Source organism: Pungitius pungitius, chromosome 3 (genome assembly GCF_949316345.1).
Source record: "Pungitius pungitius chromosome 3, fPunPun2.1, whole genome shotgun sequence".
Classification (NCBI taxonomy): Eukaryota; Metazoa; Chordata; class Actinopteri; order Perciformes; family Gasterosteidae; genus Pungitius; species Pungitius pungitius.
In genome coordinates this window covers 7,323,340-7,340,649 of record NC_084902.1, presented here as the reverse complement: position 1 = coordinate 7,340,649, position 17,310 = coordinate 7,323,340, and the positions used below count along the sequence as shown (strand labels likewise).

Genomic DNA, 17,310 nt, shown 5'->3' with positions numbered 1-17,310 from the left:
TATATATATATATATAGCTGATGTGCTTTACTGGATGTATGTCCCCAAGGAAGGCACAGGGGAGGGATTAGAAATCAAATCCCGTCTAACACAATCTACGGAGGGATTACACTCCGTGGTTATTTTTTTATGAGATGCATGAAAAGGGGCGACTCAGAAATCCAAACTGAATGAGAGGGGGAAAAAAAAAAAAAAGAAGAAAGCCGAGTGAAGTGAGCAAAGCTGGAAACCGAATGAGATGTGAAGTGTGAAATGTGATTCCAGAGGGCATGTGATGTCCATTGTGCAGTTATGGCCCTAATCGATGTTCACCCGAAACTGATCAGCAAGAACATAAATGAGGAATCGTGAAGAATATAAATGAGGAGGTGGAAGGACACAGAGCTGGAGGAGGGAGTGGCGCTGAGGTGGACGCTTCAGAGGAGATTTCTCTTTTTTTTTGTTGTCATTATAATTCCATTTTATTCAGACCATGTCCAGTTCATCTCATCCCAGTTCTCCCTTTCCATGCCTCCATCTTGGCTTCATCCATTCTTCCTCCAACCTCTCATTCTTTATTTGGTCCATTCACAGATTGGTGTGATGACTCCAGCTCTCAGTTGGCTAACATTAAGAAGCTATATTGCAATGGCGAGTAAATGGTTGCCCTCCAGCACACGGTTGTTCAACAGAGTGGGTGAAAACGGTAGAAACTGAAGCTCTGTGTGTTTTTGTCTTGAGGCGGCACTCTGTTTCTCCTCTAACTACTGCCGCTAAACCTGAGAGGCATATAGATACGGCAGTGTAACACATGTTAACATACCCTTCTGCAACTCTAACCCTATATATATAGATATATATATATAGATATATATATATATCTATATATATTCAAAAGACACCAAAAGGAGGATATTATGTAAAGACGGCATGCTTAGCTTTGAAACACATTTGCACAGTGTTCCGATGTAAAAGTATACTCATGTCCTTAATGGAAGCTTTTAAACAGCTTGTGTCAGAGTGGATGTGCAGTGGTAGCCATTAAGTCCCCAGTCCACCTCATTCGGCTGTCCTCCATTAGTACTGCACCGGCATATGTTCTAGACTAAGCTCAAAAGAGGAAAATTGCAGTAGTGGCTTGTCTTCAAAGGCTATAGCATTAGAATGGAGCATTTACATGATGCAGATGTTTGTACAATAGACCACGGCGGTGAATTCTGCTTTGTACATCTGTTAAAACACGCGCTGTAAATCTCTCATTCGGACACTTTTAACGCTAACCCTGAAACGAGCCCTTTGCACATGATGTGTGAAAAACATTTATAGGATAGTACACGATAAGTCATACTACAGTGTACTACACTACTGTAGTATGACTGTTGCCAGGATGCTGTATCAATACATTTTTGATGTACATGAACCAGAAAAAATAGACAAACTAGAAAGACACACACACAGGATTTATAAATAACTCTGTGTCTTTTCTTCAACTGATGTTGCATACTGAGTAGGTTCATGGAGAAGGTGTGTGAGCATGTCTGAGAGGGGCTGGTTGTGTGCATGTGTGTTTAGCAGCATAAGACGCCCTCTGCCTCTGACATGTCATGTCAAGAGTTATATGTAGATCACCATTAGATTACTTTGGTTCTCACAGTTCCAAGATGAACCGACTGTCAGAATATCAGAGCATGAAGAACGCTTTCAATGTTCATTTTGAAGGCTTTTTTCATTCATGTCATTCCCTCTTTTTTCTTTGGTCCTGTGGGTTGCTGAAAACCAAGATAAAAAAAAACAGTTTATATACATATATAAATTCATTCATAATTCATTTGAGGTTTGACCTACTCGATATATAGCGCAGAAGAAAAAGCAGCTGTGCTGGTTCTTTTCTTGTGAGAATGTTTTTCTCTGTGTTTTAAGTGTTGCAGTCACCCAGCCAAATGGGTCTATAAAGTGGGCGGAGCCTTTTTTATATCCTTAATATTAAAACTCGAGTCAACTTAACATTTTGTAATATCTCAATGGAAACAGATACTTGTTTGTTTTGGGAGATAATTTGCTATAATAGGGCTTCAATTGTCTGAATTATTAAAATGAAGTGGGTATCTTCCATGATAAAAACGACAAAATGCAACTCTTTCTATTGAGCAGAGGGAGTTCTATACTAAAATGCTGGTTAATTCATCCATGATGCATTTCCCTCCCTCTGTATAATACAAATATTGATTTGCCGAAGTATTTTTTCCATGTCAACCACCAGCATTACTCACAGGATGTCCCTCATCATTGTTTCTATCATTGTCACTTTCTTAATATTTACTTGTCATGGCTTATTAGCATCAGTCATCACATCAACACACCCCTTTTGTTTTTTTTTGGCTGTCTCTGCGATGTAACATCTGCTATACTGAAGTGTGTTGAGCTTGGGGGAAGAGACAATATCGCTCGCAGCAAATACTTCCAGCAGCACATTCTTTGATGAAATACGTTGTCAAAAGTGTTTACTTTCAAGCCTTTTCATAGCAGGTTTTTTTCAACAGTCAGATAGCTTTGCCTGCATATTTTTACTTTTTCCACCCGTAAGTTCAGTGCAAGGGAAAAGGAGCTTAGACTCAGAAAGCAGACCAGAAATATGGAAGTAGAACTCATGTAGGAGAATTCACTGCTGCCTGGCTCTCCGTAGCAGTGGTGACTCAACATTGAAATAATCCTATCGTAATAACAGAAGAAGTGTTTGTCCATAATTAATGTTCCTTTTAATTCACCCACCTTATTCTCGTATAGCTTTATGTTGGTCTCATTGAATTGATGGGATAGGAACGGGGCTCAGGATAAAGGAGTCCCACCTAGTGTATAGATTTGGTAATTGATACACTATTGCCTAAAGATGTCAACATACAAATAGATTTTGCAGCTGAATCCACTACCCAGGAAATTTTGGGATTCTACGGTGAAAAACCAAAACAAAGAATTGAACGTTGGAAGTTTCATAGGTCAGAACTCACTAATGTCCATTTGTCCTGGGAAACATACAACAATTCTGAAATTTTGGCATCAACTTGTTTCCGAGGTCTCCCTCTCTGCGACCTTCCTTCCTTTTGTCAGATCCTTTTTGGCAGCAAAGCAATATCTTTAAATATACTATATATATCAAAAGTGCAAATCCAAAGAGCCAAAGCTCAGCCTATGGCCTGTGAGCAGAGGAAGTGTTCGTGCAAAGTGGTTCGATACACACAGGCCACATTGCCTCAGACATACAAGGCTGTATATATGCATATTAGAGCTATTGTATGCATGGCAGGCTGTGTACATCACTGTGTCAGTGTTTGTGTGTGTGTGTGTGGGTGTGTGTGTGGAGGGGGTGGAGGGCGGTGTATTGGGAATATATCATGCAAAGCCCATCTATTATTCAAGTGGTGTAACGTCAGTGTGTGTTTTCTTAACAGAATGAAGGACACACACAGACAAGTAACCGTGGGGGCTCAGCAGGAGGCCTCTCAGCCCGACTGTATGATTAACGATCCGCCTCGCTGTGTCTCGGGCAGGTGTTGCCTGCACCTACAACGTTGCTCGGATGAATCAGCTGTTTGCCACACTTAGGTCAAAGCTGATCCTGTTAAGCTGTTTACATGCGCCTTCAAAACCCGACACCTGAGTATTGCGGCGACTAAACCTGTGAACATCTGTGTGTATCTGAGCACCTGTGGTGAGCAGCCCACGTTCCACTAGATTGAAACCCTTCTGTAGCTGTTTAACCAACTTTACCTCTGGTAACAATTAAATACATTGTAATCCCCACAATGCACAGTGATAGTCTGTGAATAAGCTTTGATTGGCTCCAAACCCCGCCCCCGTGAACCCTGAACAGGGTAATCAATTAATGATAATGTGTAGATTAATTATCCGCAACATTATATTATTAGTATATAATTAGTATTTCAGGAAAATAGGTTCCTTAGACAACAACCAGGGATTTGAAATACAGTCCTATACAAAAAGCAATTTAAAATATATTTAAAAAACAAGACAATTTGTACATTAAACTGTGAATGTTTTTTTAATTGAAAATATCCTGTTGACAAGCATTCATGATGGGCCTGTTGACAGCCAAAGTACCACATACTAAATTCTGTCTTAAAAATATAGTGAAACATATTTAATTTCAAGGAAGGTTCCGAGGCCTCATTAGTCTTTCTTATGACTGCTTTATTGTGATTATAGTGATCTTGAAATGTAAGCTGAACCACAAATAACAGTCTAATTGCCGCTGTGGAATAGAGCTCTTCCAGGCCAAATCGGTCACATGTCCCCGTCTTACCAGCATTTTAGAGACAAGGGACACACCTATGAGCCAGAGGATAGTTGACTCACTCTATGTCCCAACAGCACTCCCGCACAGCTACATCTAGTAAACCTACAATAGGACATGCCGCCTGGGTCACACAGCCTTACTCTACCTGCGCTACGCTGCACTGACACTGAAAGCTTTCCTGCTGCACTACTGACTGTATGTGGGCCATATAGTACTGCGGCACGACTATAGTTCTCATCTAAACCAGCATTTCCTCAGCTGGCGTAGATGAAGCCGGAAATCGGCCTACAAGCCAGCAGAGAAGTTAACAGAGAAGTCAACAGAGAAGTCCAGGATGCCGCTGCAAAAGGAATTCGACGTGTTCATCCCCCTGAGGAGGCTCGTGGGTCTGGCATCAGATTCTCCCGCTGAACGTGCGCTGAAACGCACTGAATCAGAGGAACAAGTGGAAAACAATTGACCACCGCCGGAGAAAAGTCCACCTTCCGCGTTCCCAAACCTGGCCCTTAAGATCGGAAACCAGTGCAGGGGACTCATTTTTCAACCGTTGTGCAATGAACATCTGCGAAACATAAAGTCCCCGGGGATATCCAGCGGCCTGATGATGAAACAGCAAAAGGCTGCTTGCTACTTCCAGCAGCCGGGCTGAGCACACGCTGTCCCAGAGGTTGATGAATGTTGCAGCTGTCATGTTGCCTCTTATCACCATGGTCAAGCTTCTGTGTGAGGAAAGTACTTTGGCACTTTTAGCGCAGTAGCCATGTTTAGACAGTTTCCCTATTTTCTGGAGTCGTTATTTGCTGACATTGGCTTGGGGATGAGCCCAATGGAGAGAGCAAAGCCTTTATTATAGGGAAGGTTTTGAAACCTAAGGCAGTTGGCATGAGGGTAATTTGTTTCCAATAATGCAATTCACTAAACATGTCTTTCTACGTATGGCTATTGATCCTCCGGTTGTTTGTCCTTAGGTCCGTTAATTAGACAAAGGGTCGGATGAACTCTTATCTGATTTGATTTGACTGATGCTGCGGGTATCTTGTGATTGTTGCTCATTCAATTACTCCTGATAATAGTGAAAGATAACCTTGTCTCAAGAAAATAAGTTTAGGCGCGTCGATAAGCGTCATAACTCATTGTGTTGAGACACGTGCTCAACTCGTATATGTAACTTTTAATGGATGAAACTTGAGCTACGATGCAGTAAGAAGAGAGATATACGAGAGAATAGTAGCGCAGATACATTCCAATAGATGGAAATCATCCACAAACAGAAAATTAAATAAGTAATAATAATTGATGAATTACTTTCTTATACTATTTGAATTCATCAGTATAAAAAGTATACTGCTCTTTATTCTTAATGAGGGGTCTGGGAAAATCTTGGCAGTTGATTTTTCTTTTTCAAAGTTTTGAATGGAGTGGATGAAATGTCCTCCAAAAATCACTCTTTGGTCCTTTGTGGTTTTGACTGCAACAATTTGTGATTTGTTTTCAAATGCGTGACAATTTTTCATCGTGTATCAACTTGAATCTCTGTGTGAATGATCCTCTGAAGAAGTCCGTTGAATTAATTTTGACCTTCTGAGGAGACTCATAATCACTGTCGTGTCATAGAGTGCATAGCTGATCTGTGCTCGCCATTTTTAGATCAATTTGGACTAGTTTTGCCGGGCCCATAGTATCACTTCATTAGGACAGCTTGCTGCACCACAGGCCAACTGGCATCCAGTCAACGCACAGACAGACACACACACACAACACAATCTATCTCTCTCTCTCTCTCTCTCACACTTTCTTGAGGCTGCCAAAACTGTGTACCAATGGTTACAGGATTAAACTGTCACAAAGATTGAGTGTAAAGTGGACCAAAAAACGAAAAGAAAACGGTAATAATTGTGTCATGAATATGATGCATTGTGAGGATAGAAGAGACGGGAATTGGAGGCAGTATGAGAAATTAAGGTTAACAAGGAATAAGCTGTCAGGAAAGTGTGACAAAGGGAATATAATTTAATTACAGAACAGTGGTTTTGTGTGTGTGTGTGTGTGTGTGTGTGCCTACCCCTCAGAGAAGCCTGAGGATGACACTAAAGGGCCTCAAGTGGGGCAGGCCTGTCTTCTTTTATTTTGGTCCTTATTTGTACGTCTCCTCCTCTCCCTCCATTCAAACCATACTTTGATACAGACTATCTTCATCGCTCCTTCGCCTTCTTGGTTTTAAATCGGTGCCTTTTGTTCTGCTGAGTTGTCCAAAACGTGTCCGGTGGCTCGTTGCCCTGATCTTCAGTTTACCAGACTAGTTACTTTTCAATCTAATAGCTAATGAATTTGTAATAACTTATACTTGAACTGTTATTGCTAAAAGTGGTCATTACTCTAAATATAGCCAGGTCTCACCTCACCTCTCAATCTTGTCTTTGGTAGGCCATTGAAGTCATTTTAGGATGTGATTTTCTTTCTTGATGTCAAGCAGAAAGAAAGTAGCTTCATAAATGCGGATGAAAAAACTAGATTGGACTAAAATGAGTTTGGAACACCAAGAACTGTAAGGTAACAGCTGTGCCTCACCAAACACATTTGCCAAAACAAATAATTACAGTTGTGTGTTGTGATGCTGAAGAGAGTAGTCTGTGTTCCAGGGCATTTTTTCAAATGTAATAATGTCTCCATCGTCCACATGATCAGCGTTTTATTTGCCACACAGGGGCTTAAAAAATCAGCTGTTAAAAAGGAGAATAAAAAAGAGCAGCAGAGACATAAACCAAGACAGAAAATGAAACATGATTAGTTTAGTGTGCTTCTCTGAATCTAAGGAGGAGAGTTAATACATTATGGATCATGTTACTGTGAGGTATGCTGCCGGATTATTTTCACACCAAAGACATTAAGGTAGAAGTGAATTACATCCACTATAACTTGGCTCAGGTTCAGGAAAAGTGCAACAGCCATCGAGTGGGTGAGATTGAGACAAAACATAAATCAGACAGATTTCTGTCTGCTGAAAATCCCTGAACCACACTAAGTAAAAAATATTAATGAGTCCTTTACCGGCACAAGTCAAAACCCCCTGAAAACCATGTCCAAATAACCCCAAACCTGGGAATTAAATTCAAATGAAAAAAAAACAAGCTGCGATAATTGAAAAAGGAGTCACCTATTCAGCTGCCACAATTAATACAAAGAGCCGGCGAAACCAGAGTTGCACAAAATATAATAAGAGCAAAAATGAGAGCCAATTATTTGTGAAGGGCTCAGTACAACCACTTCTCACCTGCGGTAGAAAATGTAAAATAACACCCTTGCATAGTTGTCAGAGCATCGCTCACTAAACAAAACTAAATATGCAGAAACAAATCTTCCAACGCAGCAGTGGCTATTAGGCATTCCAACAGGAGTTCACTCTGCAAGATGGGACACCGAGGTGCAAACTCATTTCAGCCGGGACACAAGCATATATAGATATGATAATAGCTTTAGACGGCTGCAAATGAAAGAGCCACTTCTCAAACTTTTCCCCCTCCCCCCCCCCCCCCCCACCCCCTTTCGTCATGAATCACTTCTCACTTATGCTCGCTACAGTGGGATTTGTGTCTGCTCAATCTGTGTCTCAAAGGCAGACCGTGCTTGTATTTCAAGCGATTCAAACGTCCTTCCTGGGTTTCTCGACGGAGACTCCGGGGGCCGCGAGGAGACCGCACCGCGCGCTGGTCCGCCATCGACCAGAGAGAGCTCTTATCCTTCACAAGATAAGATAAAGAGCAGAAATCCTGTGAATGATTGATGATATACTTTGGGAAGAATGAGCCGGGATGAACTCAATAAAACTTCAAGCAATTAAGCAGCCCAGCGACTGTTTTATTATTTCATTTACGGCATTTGTTCTTTGATTTTTTTTTTCTTCCACTAGAGCCTCGGACCAAATATGAACTATTTTAAGCAGCTCAAGTTTCTACAGCGCTGCATGGATCCATTGCGCTGTACATTCAGTGCAGACTGTAGGCTGTTATATTGTGCACTTCAAATTATTATAGGATGACACTAGACTGGATTGATGCCAAATAAAAACTAATTACATTAACGTTGTCCATTTTGTCGGCCTCCCTGAAATATTAGTGTTTTAAATAGTTGAAATATTTTTTTTACCTTGTAGGTTATCTGGGCAAAATAAGCCAAAAGACGTAACCTATCACTTTTTCTAACTGACCTCTTCCAATAATGATTTTTGTACATCTCCTTGTATAAATTCCGTACCACACACGAGAGTACTTATAATAATTGGGCTTATCGAAGCATATAATTGTTTGGCTTCAATTCAAAGTTGGTCATTGTAAGTTGAGAGCTCATGGACCTTTGCCAAGATAAAAACTTCACGGGAGAAGGTATTCCCATATATATATATAATATATATGTATATATATATATATAGAATATTTAGATCAGGGCATTTTTTTATCTTACCCACTGTACGTCAAGTTACAAAGCGTCTGATATTAAAAGCGTTTTGTTTTCTGCCTTTTTCTTTTGTTTTCTTAAAGTAAAAATACTACAAAGAGATCCATCAAAATGGCCTAAAACACAGTGCATTTGGTCCATCTATATAATGGCTTCATGATCATCGTGTTAGTCCATTAGCCCTTCAATATAGTGTGTTCCCTTTACTCCATGACATTACCCACTGCTCTAATTTTAAAATGGCTGGAGTTTCAGGATGTTTCCTCTGCTGAATACAATATCAGGTAAATTGAATCAGATTGTTGTCTCAATAGTGAGTGTTGAATAGGAACCTAATAAAAAATGCACATTGGCCAATGTCCCAGGGACATTTCTCTCTCCAAATGATGATGGAAGTAAATACGGGATATTTTCAGGAAAATTGCATCCTATTGAGAATCTCTATCTCGCACCATGTAGCAGCTCCTGAGGTGTCTCAAAAGTGCTTGTGTCTGAATGCTAACGGGAACAATTTGGCAGATAAAACCCCTATTATGTGTGCTTATCTCAACCCTGAATGTGAGCCTTATTCAATGCACTTCATGTTCTGCTTTGGCCAAAATATGAGGATCTGCATTTCCATGAAGTATTCAGTAAAATAATTATAAGTTAATAAGGCCATGGATTAAGAGAGTGACAGAGAAATAGAGATAGCGACATTCTGCTAAGGGTTACATTAGTCTGAGAACAAAACAAGGACAATCAGGTAGCATCTGCCAGATTTTATCCAAGAGCTACAGTTCATCGCTAGAGGTTTACACAAATCGGATTTTATTCAAAGCCATTATAGAAAATAACCTGTCAAACAGACGGCAACATTTTGAAATCCCAAATGCCTTTTAGCAACAATTGCAAGTGACAAACAATGGCGTCTAGTTTGTCGAGACCCCCAACAAGCAGCAGTCAAGTTTCTCACATCATCTTTAAGTCTTAAGAATACAGAGAAAACTGCCCGAAATGACATGGATAAAATGGAAAGGGTGTGAAGAGAGAGGCCAAAAATTCAAACAGAAACAACGAGGAAATCTGCAGTGATGAGGTCACTGGGAAGCCAAGATGTGCGGTGTCACAGTGACTGTGACTCAATGCAGCGTAACAACTTGATATTCATTTACTGAATATTCGACATGTCTGTAAATGGAAAATCAGTTGGTTGGAGAGTATTTTAAAAAACTTTAAAAAAAAGTTTAGATGAGCCAGTCCACTCGTTATAAACAGAGAAATAATTGACCAGTGCACAGTGAAAAAAAGGCAATGAGGAGCTGGTTTGGGGGTGGAAAGTGAGAAAACTGGGTGGGAGGAAGGCTGCGTTATCGCCAGCAGGAAGAAACAATAGAGAAACTCCAACAATAAGAAATAAAGAATATCCGATGATTGAAGATTGAGAAAGGGAGAATGAAGCATATTAATATTAAGTTAAATTTAGACAGTGATTGTTGGATAACTCAAGATAGATAGGAAGAATGCATGTTGAATGAATAAATGAGGTAATGGATAGAGAAGGCAGGGGAGGGATGGACAGCAAAGCAATTTGAAGAGCCAGTGATTATATGACGGAAACAGAGTGAGATGTTGACAAATGTAGAGGAGGGGAAACAGATGGATGAAGATATAACCAAATAGAGAGAGTTTTAGAATATTAAATAGAGGGGATTGGGATGAGGTTGGGTGAGTGATGGTGATGAAAGGCACATTTTTGAGAGAGTGCGGTCTTAAAATCTCATTATCAAACTGCTGCATACACAATAATGTTCAGTCCTAGACAACACTCAACAATCATGAGAACTGATGAAGAGAGTTTTGACACAGAATGTGGACGAGTATTTAAGAGAGGGAGGGAGAGACAGGTGTTGCTGGTGTTGTGTGGGAGGTGGGGGGGGGGGGGGGAATGAGATGGAGAGGTCAGTGTTAACTGCGGCGGTCTGGCTTTCTCCCTGAGACCTATCACAACCTATCAACACACTGTGGTGGAGTGGAACATACACACTGCGTCGCCCCCGTACACACACACACACACACACACACACACACACACACACACACACACACACAGCACACTGCCTCCCCGGTGATGTGGACAGGCTAAATAGAGAGAAATAGTGATGCTGTAAGTGGTTGGCAGATGGAGAGAGGAGAATGGGGCGGGATACATTGTTTCAGATGAGAAAATCATACGTGTGTGTGTGTGTGTGTGTGATTTGGCACACAAGTGCTTTTGTGAAGCTGGTGAGGGGACAGAGTCCTTTTTGAGATAAATGGTATGGTAACAGTTTGTGTTGAGTCAACACCCGGCCTGGACTTGTGCTTGTGTTGTGAAATCTTGTCAAGGTCATGGTTTGGCTCCTAGTTTGTCATTCAAACTGCATCGCTCATGTGTCAAGTGTCAAGAGCTTAAAAAAACCAACAACAAATGATCAACTACCTTTTAAAATGTCAAGTCACGTGTTTGAAATGAAATGCGTTTGAAAGCCAAAGATCTCTGTGTGCGCAGTTAAGCTCAGGTACATCACCATTAGTTACAGGAGACAATTCAGTTTGAATCATCTAATAACTCTTTTAGAAAGTGGAACCTTGGTGTGGCTTCATTTCATTTGTTGAGCCTGGGACAGAGGACAAAGGTCTTTGCTGTCAATGCAGTGTCCAAAGATGTAAATGCAACTCCCTGACGTAGTCGTCCCGGTGTGGGTTTAAGAACAGCAACATTTACAAATGGAGGAGGACTAAATAAAAAATAAAAAAAACAGATATCCTACTGATTTTAAGACTCACATTTGTATTTAGGGTTTCCACCTCAACACGTCCACATGCTTTTGATGTTAAAAAATCTTTTTGCTCTTAGTGAATATCCTTGCATTCACCTTCTGTCTCAAATGTTCCATTTCATCCCCCCTAAGAACAACGTTGAGTGCTTCGGCGTGGTTGGGGGAGGTTGTGGGGGAGGGGGTGTTTTGGGGCGGAGGGCCTCGGGCCATGTAAGAGAGACTCCCCCTTGGTCTGGTAGCGTGGGCAAACCCCAGAACATTCAAACGAGTTGTATTACAGTAATTAGTCTTAATTCATCACAGAAAATAACACAAAACCGTTCCCATGCGTTTGGGGGGGCGTAAACACGCCAGACAGACACATTAACGTGTAGAAGCACTATCCAAGTGGTATTTTCATAGTATGACCCCCCTTTACTGTAAGCAAAAGCACAACTAGGAAAGCAGGCGCCACCAGGACATCTGGATGCAGGTCCTGTATCAGCCAAACAGTTGATTATCACCAGGATAAATGTTTGCAGATAAAGACGTGTGGTAATGTTATGGATCGTTGTGTTTAGATAGATTCATCCTCTTCCTCTCTATAATCTCTAATCCCTAGCGCAGCTCACGCACTTTGTGTATGTGCTCAGCTGCATGTGTGTTTGCATGCGGTTATGTGTCTCTGCCTGTGATCCTCTGCTTGTGTGTGTGTGTGTGTGTGTGTGTGTGTGTGTGTGTGTGTGTGCAACAGAACGGTGAAATACTCATTTAGTCAACTGGGGGTTTCCAAAAGTATTTTTTCACAAATGTGCTTTATTATTTGCTTTAAATTGAACATTATTTCCAACCCTTGGAATAGAAAAATACTAGTTTTTATTTTACTAAGTGACTATTCTACATTCTTTTGCTATCAATCCAATGTGTTCTCCATTGGCCAAATTTTAAAAACGGGGCCCCAATGGCAAAAGCAAATCCATTTCATGAGGTTTTGACACTGTGCACTTCCTTCCTTTGACCTTGGCTGGTGGGTTAGTAACGAAGATAATCAGTCCAAACACAACGTTTTTGGAAGAGAGGATTTTTAAACATACAGTTGTCAATATGTCCTTTGTATCAGACAATCAATGAAGCACAAACAACAAAGGTTCTTTTTGAAGCCATCTACTGTCTATTTGTCAGTTGTTCACATGTTTTTATCAAAAATACATGAATTTCCATTACATGGATTCTTGACCGCTATCCTGCAGCTATATCCGTGATCATCCGACAACGGAGTGCATCTGTACATGCAAAGTGGCAGATACAGCTTCCATATTCACAACATTGTGTGCAGGGTGTGCGCTCCTAGCTACATGCGTTAGTGATCTTAAGTGCACGGGCACATATGTGTGTGAGCATGGCCTATGACACAACATCAGAGTTGGGTATTAAATGTTACACTGTGTGCCCTTGTGCACCCTTTTGCACATGCTTTCATAAACATACTGTAGGCACTCACTGTGTGACCCTGCGTACAGTGCTAAGAGGCTTGCTGGCAGACGGGAGCTTTTAGAGGTCATCATTAACATTTAATCATACAAAATGCTTTTTGATAGACATCTTTGCACTAAACTAATAAACCGGGTAATTTCCACTTTATGAGAATTAGAATAAATGTTTTTGCATTTGGCAGACTCATTGCTTTGACAAATTAACTCCACTTAAATAGTTTTTCCGGATTTCCTGCTTTATTTCCGCTGTTTTTATCTTCGCTTCTGTACATGGCGTCATGCTCTGCCTTTCTAAAGCATGTTTTAGAGTCATGTGGTGCTGTCCGATTCCCTGAGACTTCCTTGCTCCCTAGGCTACCCTATTTTTTAAACTTAAAAAAAATAAAAGTAAAAAAATTCACATGACCTCAGCAAGGAGATTAACATTTCTAATCAAATCTAGTCCAGACAAAGGGACGTGCAGTGTAATGTTTAATGAGGTCATTTAGAAAATTTTGATGTTAATTTCTTGAGCGAAAAGCTGCTTGGATCATTTGTTGATTAAATGGACCCCATGATTCACAAACCAGGGGTAACCATGGTAACAGTTTATCTTTGTCCTTTAAGTGGAGGTCTTACATGAATTATCAGTCACTGTCTCTTCTTTCACTTTTCATGAGAACTGCGGTTGACACTAACACTGACCTGCACTCAGCCAGAACTCTATTTGTCACAACCCTGGGAGATTTGGCTGAAGCACACCCAAACTTTACCTCCTGGATATTGCTCTGTAATAGCAGAGCTGTCATATCAACGGTGTCTTGATAGGAGGAGGTTGGAAAAACTGAAAACACCTTTGTGATTGCAGACTTGGTATAGTTTGATGTTTGTTGTTATCACAGTATACTTATTCTGATTATTTAGTGTCCAATGATTCATTCAAAAAGCATTTGTTCACCAATGCTTACATCAGATAGTTAAAACTGAATGGCAGTGTATACAACCATAGCATAACAGTAAACGCATTACATGTATTTAAAAAAAATAAGTTACTTTTACCTCATAACGAGACAACAGAAAAGGAAAGTGCGCTGCAGTTTTTCACCCCTTGATTGATCTCAGTAGATTAGTCACTTTCAGCATACTAACGACACACCAGTAGCATTGGTGTGTTCAGTGTCCCATGTGGCTCCAGCAATGACACAGTAAAATGCCGCCGACTGAGAAAGATAGACGTGTGTGTGTGTGTGCATCCGTATCCGTGTGATTCTGCGTTAATGTCACGTCGCTTGGAATGCAAAGTAGAGCAGAGGGGTTTATAGGAAACAGAATAATGCTGATAATGATGACCAGATAATTATTCTGCATTTGAAGGACGTGACGAGGACAGCAGTGGCGTCGTGGATTAAAATGAGAGCGCGATGGATGACAGAAAGAGTGCATGCGCACAAAAGGGGGTTAAAAAGAGCAGGATTCAGTGCGTCATGAGAAATTGGAAGAGAAGAGCAGCGGAGGAGATGGGATGAGAGCAAAGTACTTAGAGGCCATTCAAGAAATCTTTGAATATTTGTTACTGAAATATCTACACAGTAGGTTGAGGGCCTGTTTAGCTCATATTAGAAGTTACATGATATTAAAAATATTATTTTTATGATGGCTTATTTTGTTCTAGGTAATGTACTTAATATATATAACACAAATTCACATAATCAACCTAAAATACAAAGACTTTTCGTTAGTTAGAATGAAAAAAAAAATAGAAATACCATGTGATACCAAGTGGTTAATGGGAGTAAAAATAACCACAAGAACCACAAAGACAAATCAGTACTAGCTTACTGCTGTGGGAATGATGGCACTAATAGGTTAACTAGTTAAGGAACAGGCAAATATACCATCCACAACTACCACAAAGGCACGTTCATGGACAGTGGAGCTGAGATTAACTTTCCTTTTCTCTCTCTTTATTTCACATTCATGCACTTCCACATTTACGCACACACCCAGCCTACTCACAAGTCTTTTCACTACAATTTGAAATAGCTGAGTAGAGAGAAGAGGTGCTAAATATAGAAGAAGACTGAGTGGAATACCAAGGACTTTCAAGATAACATAATGCAGATGAGCAGTGTGATGGTTAACACAAAGCAATAACGTTTGAAAAAATCTGTTTATTAAGACAGATTTAGACAGATGACTCCAAAATCCATTTTGCAATTTAATGGCACTTGATTGAATCCACAGTTGAATACATTTATTACACAGTAATGAAGTAAAACTAAATTCTGAGCGTTCAACAATGATCTCGTGACTATCGGAGTTGTTTAGTTTCTGGTCTGTTGTGTCACATTGTTGCTTCATGTCTTTCTGATGGTGAAGGCGTCCGATGTGAGGAATGATTTTCTAATAACCTGCAGCTTCTTGTACTCTCTTACTAAAATACAAAAAGGTACTGGCAGTCCTTTTCAATTTTGACAGGATTTTGATCTTTATTAAAAAAATAAACGGATAGAACTTTTGCAAAAAAAACATATTCTTAGTCCAGGCATCGAATATTTATGTGAGTTTCTGCCTTCCAGGTTTCTGCTAGCGAATAATGTCTTGAAACCAATACAGTTTATTTAAAACCATAATCAACTGATATATAGCACATCTTATCCTGCTAAGAAAATAAACTTAGATGGTTTATTCATGCAGTCAATATAAGCATGGATATTCATATAAAAAACCATGCACTAACCCATGTCTTGTTTCTGTGTTCTCTTTTCTCAGATCTCCCAAGGCCATCATTTCTCTGTTCAGTTATCTACCCGCTGTGACAATGTATCTTCATGTTGACTCTTAAATCATCGAGTAACACCACATAGAGGTAGGCAATGATTCACTTTTGCTTGCAATATATGTAATGATTCACTGACTGATGGATGCAAAATGCATCCTGCTGGTTGGGACATGGGGCTGGCAGTGTTTCTTTCATATAGCATCTTAAAGATTTATTGCCAATTCAGTTTGATGAAACGTTTCCTCACATTAAACAACTCCAAACACGTGCTAAGACGTGCCTCGGTGTTACATAAATGTGCACCTGTGTATGTGTGACAGTGAGTGGGTAAAAACGTACGCATGTACCCCCCCTTACCTAATCTACCGTAATAATAGGCGATTGAGTGTCATCTCGGTGGCTCTGTGTGTACGTCTGATGAGAGCAGCGTGCTCTGCCTCTTGTTTCAGGCCGACAGCCTTAGCATCGCTGTGACAGCAAAGAGGCCGCACAGGTTTGCAGGCATGCGGTGCGATATCGGATAGAGAATAGATGAGTGTGTGTGTGTGTGTATCAAAGAAGGCTAGGTTTTTATTGTACAGTACTCAATAATCATCAATGGTCACACATGTCAGCTGTTGTCTTCAATGTTGTAACAAATTATCTTGGGAGTCCATTCCTACTTGCTGTAGGGCAGGGGGGGGGGGGGGGCAATAGGTTGAGGCAGTGCTGGTAGATCGCCTGCGCGTCATGTCCCGCATGCGCGCGGTCGTCCACGGGAGCTAACGGAAAGCTAATGCTAATGCTAATTAGCGGCTCTTGCTCACTAACTGACGCATTTAATTCCCTTCACAAGCAACCCTGGCTGACTCCGATTAGTGCGACTCATCTAGTAAGGCAACGACCACGAATGTGTGGAACGGTTTGTGACGGTTCCCTTTTTCAGACTTTTTTCATATTAGTTGAATTTGCGCTGACGGTATGCTGCGCTGTTCCATTACCGCTACTACGTCGTTAGCTCGACTAACGAGTAGTTAGTCGTTAGTCGCCACGACTTGGTTGGTTGCAGCTTGTGAGCAGTCATCTGTACGTTAACTTGTGTCAGCTGTTTGGGATTAAAGTACATCAACACGATGTCAGAGGTATTATCAGAACACAGCATCTTAAACCTGTAGACGAGTGCAAACAAAGACAGAAAATAACCAAATGTTGCAGGTTCTTCAAACAACATGAGCTCTCATTGAATAGTGAGTAGCTAAACTATTCACTGTACAATAATTCATCACAATATGAATTATCTCCCCCACAACTGCCCTGTCAGGTTGCACGCACGCTGTATTTTCATTCACAAGTGCTGTGCTGTGATATCTATAATTGCTACTACAGAACCTGAAAAACCCTTAACCCGGTTGCTCTGTTACCTCTTCAGTTTCTACTTTGGTAGATTTATTTCAGGAGTACAGAAACTAATAAAATGTATTTCATGGGCTTTCACTCGGTTAAAAGTGTCATTAATCTGTGACAACTGGCAGCTCCCACAAAAAGCGGTCATGA

General features: G+C 40.6%; 1 protein-coding gene across 1 annotated transcript in view; it reads left to right on the top strand.

Annotated features, from left to right (window-relative positions):
- zgc:172282 (leucine-rich repeat and fibronectin type III domain-containing protein 1-like protein) overlaps positions 1-17,310 on the top strand; it is a 102,430-nt gene that overhangs the window by 27,944 nt on the left and 57,176 nt on the right. Inside the window, exon 2 of the mRNA XM_037462308.2 lies at positions 15,768-15,864. The gene's annotated coding sequence lies outside the window, so the exon portion shown is untranslated. The remainder of the gene's footprint in view (positions 1-15,767; positions 15,865-17,310) is intronic.